This window comes from Cyprinodon variegatus, unplaced genomic scaffold (assembly GCF_000732505.1).
Source record: "Cyprinodon variegatus isolate N-32 unplaced genomic scaffold, C_variegatus-1.0 Scaffold629, whole genome shotgun sequence".
NCBI lineage: Eukaryota > Metazoa > Chordata > Actinopteri > Cyprinodontiformes > Cyprinodontidae > Cyprinodon > Cyprinodon variegatus.
The window spans coordinates 73,105-79,104 of NW_015151082.1; positions in this window are offsets into that span (position 1 = coordinate 73,105).

Below are 6,000 nucleotides of genomic sequence, written 5' to 3' on the forward strand. Positions count from 1 at the left end.
TGACAGATAATAACAAATCTTAATTATTACCAGAGACTCTGTATATTTCTGAAAAGCAATCAAAGTCTTAAATGATTTTGTATCTTTTGCAGAAGGGATAATACAAACTTTTTAGAAATTCATATATTTGGAGTATGTATTTATGGAGAAACAGACAGAAAGATATGAAAGGTGAACAAGGAATGGCTTGTTGCTGGGACCTTTCACGGTACAAATATAAACAGAGGAGTCATTCAAAGCATCTGTAATTGAGTTGTGTCCTCCCTACCCAATGGAATAGGATGAAATAGATAAAAAAGGACAAGAGTGGACAGTTTAGCTCTTTTTATCCAAATTTGTGTTCCACCAATTTCACCTTGTAGCAGAAATGAGGCTGAAAGCTCAAAGGCAGCATATGTTTTCAGCTTGTCACACTGAGTTGACGCAACTCAGAGGGGGGATTAAGTCAGCCATGAATACCTGCCCATTGACAGCGTATGGTGCACATCTGCAAGCTGTTAAGACCACTTCATCTCAACCAGATGCACAGAAGTGGGGTTATTGGTGTTAAAGACTTAAAAAGAAGCAACATGTCTATTTGTATTTGAAAATAATGTATCTGGGGTAAAGAAAAAAATGTGGTCTGTCTTCTCAGGCATGGTATAAGGCAAAGTGTTAAGTCCTTTGGACTGCTTGTTTTTTCTTAAAAAAACGAAAAAACAAACTAGTTTAAAGCCTTCAAGTTTCCTGAAATGAGTTCATTTCCTGGAATTCATCAGATGAGCTTTTTTTTTTTTCCCAGGTTGATAGCTATAAAATACAAGAGAGCTTTAGTTTCAGTTAACCTGAAGCACCATATGGTTTAGGTAGACAGTGATAAGCCAGAAGTGGATACAGTTCTCTAGGTACTTTCACAAAAATACTTGGCAGGTAAACAGGTGGTCCATCATCCATTTCCCATTTGTTTTGAGTAAACTTCAACACGTCAGATAAAAGAATCCTCTCAGAATAGCTGAAAAAAAATCATACAAAGACATCAGTCTTTCATAATACACCATGCAGTCATGGTAAAGCTAAGCACCCATCGTCAGTTTCACAGAGCTCCAACATAAAATGATCCAGTCTTTATCAGATTGTAAAATTGTCTGAATCAAACCAGTTAGTGAGTCATTCCTTCAGGGATGGACAAGGCAAGTCATAACAACCTGCACACGGTTTGGCCTATTTTGCACAACACACAACCAGGAATTGAACTCAGTCCCCTGTAATTCCCTCCAGCACAAGCAGACTCAATTGGGTTTCTTTTACTGGTTTATTTGTAGTTGCTCTTGGTCTCTCCAAATCTACCCTAAGAAACTAAATAATGCTGACAAACATAAATGTTAATGTGACAAATAATAACTTGCAGAGCATATTAAATAATAGTTAAAATGTAAACAAATAAATAAAATACCTCATTGGCCGCATGCTGCAAGAAAAAAGGGAATTACCCCAAAAAAATATTTAAAATTTTTTTTCCAGAATGGTAACATCGTTAGCATTGACCTAGCAAAAACCCCCCTTTACTGCTTGATCGCTTTTTCTGCGAGAGCTCAAATGAGACCTTTTTAAACTTCAAAATAAAAGCACATTTACTGTAGATAATTTAATATAAAACAACACCTTAAATTCAGTTCAAATCAGTGTACCGGTATTTATATAGCGCCAATTCACAACACATGTCATGTCAAGGCATTTTACAGTTCAAGCAGATCATCCAGTCAAACTGATTCAAAGTTTTCTATCTAAGGAAAACCAGTTGATTGCATTGACTCATTTATTTGAATGCAATGTAGTAACAGTGGAGAGGAAAAACTCCTTTTTNACAGGAAGAAACCTCCAGCAGAACCAGGCTCAGTGTGAGCGGCCATCTGCTGAGGCCGACTGGGGTTCAAGGAGACAGAAGCAGAGACACAAAAAACAACTGTAAAAGGCAGCCCTATCCAGGAAACGCACAGCCAAGCAGACAAGCTCTGAACTAAATTCATTGTAATTGGACAATTACCTTATAAATAGGAAAAGAAATGATAGCAATATTATGTACAATAAGCATAAATGCAACAGTGACAGTCCCCCTTAATGAAACCTGCCGATTAACAAACAGCGGAACTAATTTGAAAGGAAACTCAAGTGTGCACAAACCAATAATCACAGATCAGTCAGTAATGTGACAAAATATGAGCACGAGAAGAAGGGGCTGGTGGCAGCCTTCACAGTCATTCTGTTGGTTTGGTGCCAAATGTTGAATTACAGTAGTTTTTATGAATTGATAAAAACACAAACAATTTACAAACAACAACAATCACTTTATGGAATGACACTGATTAAAATAATGCCATTGCAAACAGGCTTCTATACCTTGTTGATAACAGAATGTAATTGATTTCTAACTGTGGAACATTTCCACCTAAGATCTGTCTAACCAGCGGAAATGTAAAATAAGTGCATTTTTACATTGATTTTGACCCATATATAAATTCTGTATATCCACTGACAAATCATATTCCTGAATAATGTCAGTTTTTCTTTTTTCCCCAAAGTTGACCCACAATTTTTAGATACAAGTATTTAGATTCCATCTGTTTTCTTCTGCTTTATATTCATTTTTGTCCCACCTTAATTCTTTTAAGGCCGTGCAACATTTAAGTGCACAGGTTTCCACTTGTGGTAATGCATAATAGTCCTTATAGTGTGTGTGTAAACAGTGGGTGATGTATGTTTTGTTAGCCTTGCACAATTTGACAGCTTTTAAGGCTTTAAGCTATTACCTCAAGCGAAGAAAGACACGTTTCTGACAAACTGAATCACATTCATCAGCTTTCATCTTTTCACTTGAGAAAGCTTTCGCTTTGAGAAAACAACGTGCGAGAAAAGTATTTAGATGTTCAATTCAAGCCTGTGATATTTCACCTGCAGAGGAAAGATCACTGACAGCGGTTTGTAAGTGCCCTGTTCTGCAATTAATATGACTCCTCTGCTAACAAAGCACTTGTCAAAAAGCCCCACCTCCATTTTCTCAGTCCTTTTACAATGGAAATCCCTCCCTCCACCATTAGCTATTGAAAAGGCTTTTTATTTCCCTCTATGTGTCAGAGCTGACTAAGTTTGTAGCCCTGTATAGGAATCTTGTGATAACTTGCTCACCATCAGATTGGCCTGTCTTTTCTGTCAGGACTGTGTTTTGTTTTGACATTGAGCACAGAAAGCATTCGCAGAATTATGTGCAAGGAGTCTGTGATTGTTTCTACCCTCAATCTACCTGCCCTATGTCTATAACAGTCCCAAGAGCTGAGCCAAATATGCACACTTATCTCATTAAAAATATGCGGACAGTGACATTGAGTTACTGTTCACTCTTTTTGTTTTTTTAGACTTTTTTTTATTTCAAAACAACAGTTAACATAAAATAGAATGCACAATCAAATCAAACGTGTTAGATTTCCAGTGTTTGTGTTGTATGTTGAAAGCAGGGGCGGTTTTAGGATCTTCGGCATTGGCTGCTTTGGCCAAGGCCTAGAAAAAATACTTTCTTAGAAGACAATGGCGCCATTTTTAAGAAATTAAAACAATATTAGACTGGTTGTAATAGATGTCTATTTTGACTGGGTTGGACTCTATGTGAATTATAGTGCCTTTTATTGTATAATAAGATTTATTTGGTTTTAATATTTCATTTAGTAGTTAAGGTAAATTAGGAAGATAAACTGAGCCAAATATTAAAGCAGATACAGCTTTCGATATTTAAAATATAGTTAATCTAATTTTATGCTTATTCCATCTGACAATAGTTGTGTTAAACTCAGAGAAACTATACTCACTGTTGGTTGAATAGGTGTCCTTTTTTTTTTCTATCTTAATGACCTTTTAAAACTTTTCAGGATAATAAAAAACCTTGTCAAGTACAAGGCTGAGCTAAGAGAGCGAGCAGAAGAGTGCTGCAGTTCTGTGTTTTGGCCACAGATGACAGTATCATTAGAAAACTCCATAATGGCTCCGTAATAAACTGACCACGCAAAAAGATGATGAAAATTGTACAGATATAAATATAAATGATATAAATAGTTAAAAATGTTACTGTTAGAAATATATATGTACGTTCAGTATTTAAATTATAACTCCAGTAATAGTTACTTATGATGACATTTTTGCAATAAATCCAATTACAATGACAAGCTGAAAATCAAAAACAAAGAGGAAAAAATAGTAACTTAGTAACAATTGTAACAGTCAGTGACAATCTCATTGTTGTTTTAACAATCCACTTTAAGATAAAATAAGGGAACAAAAAAGAAAAACATCCAAGTCTTTTCTTCAGTTGCAGAAATATTTTGCATGTGTGAAACTCAAAGAACACATAAAAAAATTCAAGAAACGCCACTAATCCTTGAAATATACATTTATTTACATCTGTGAGTTTTAAAGGAGGACTTTGAGAAGATGGGAACCTTGTAACAACATGAAAGTCAGAAGTTAAAGAACATTTTGGATTAAAACCATAAAAAACTTTGACAAAAAACTCCTGATTTTAAAAATGCTCTCGATAAATACAGCAGGTCGAAACAGCCTATTACAAGATTAACATCACAGAGCATAGCCTTGAAGACTAAGATCGAACACCTTAACCACAAGCTGTGAAAGAACCACAATGTGATGCAAATTCAAGAAAATACTTTGAAAAGAGACCCACAAGCTTCAACATATTCTGACTTGTCTTAAATACATACAAAGCGAGCCTGATTAGTCTAGGGCCCGAACAGAATTTATGCATCAAGAAAAGGAGTGCTAGTTTGGAAAAGCTTAAGAGATTAACAAAAAAGTTATATAGAAGGAAAAGGTTTAAAGACAAAAAGATAAACAACTTCAGCAGAAAGACAGAAGACCAAAAAAAAATACAGAAAGCACTCAGTGAACTTTACCTCAAAAAGAAGATAAGCTCCATGATCAAGGTAAAAAACAAGAAATCCAAAACTGACATGCATTTTGATGTTGACTGTCAATGTAACATAGATCTGAGCCAGAACATGAAAGAAGTGATACCTCAAAAGGATTCAGAGACTACACTGGAAAAATTATTTAGAAATAAGTGAAAATGTCTTAATTAAGTGTATTTACCCTTAATTTGTGTAGTTAAATGAGATAGTTTGCCAATGGAATTAGTATTTTTACTCTTAAAATAAGATAATTAGATAATAAGCAGTTGAAATAAGACAATCCAATTGTCTTTTGTTATTTTAAATGTAAATTGTCTTGTTCCATTGGCAAAATGTCTCTTTTAACTCCTCAATCCAAGAATAAATGCATTTATTTTAAGACAAAAAAAATCCCTTATTTGATTTTTCCCCAGTGTATAACACAGAAACTAAAATTAAACTCAAAGAACTCAGACAAATAATTATAAAACTCTGAAAAACCTCCAGGTACTGCATTTCATCGTGGCCTTTCTAAATCCTGCTAAAATATTGGGAAAAGTATTTTCCAAACCATCAAGATATTTGAAATTAGGTTTTCTAATCATTTCGACAGTATGGCCGCAGATGTATAAAATGAGGAATAGATTCTCTGTACAAACATTTTTTACAAAGAAGGCAAGGCAAGTTTATTTCTCTAGGACAAATCAATAGAAGGATGTGAATTAAACAATAGAATAGAATAAAATTAAATGTAAGATTTAAAGCAAATAAAGAGAGAAATATGATAGTTGGACTACAACCTTAATGGTAACTCAGTTAACAGTTTAACTTCAAGATTCAAAGGCAGCTCTAAACAAATGGGTTTTTAACTTTGACAAAAAAAAAAAAAACAGCTTTTGGCAATAAAGCCACATAACTAAAAAGGACTGGTAATCTGACTAGATGAGGAGGCCCATCAAATACCGCATCCCCCATTAAATACAGAGGGAACTGCATCTGATTGGGAGCAGAGATCCATCAAATACAGTCTCTTTGGGGCTTTTCTCAAAAGGGGAAGATCGGGGAAGTGATC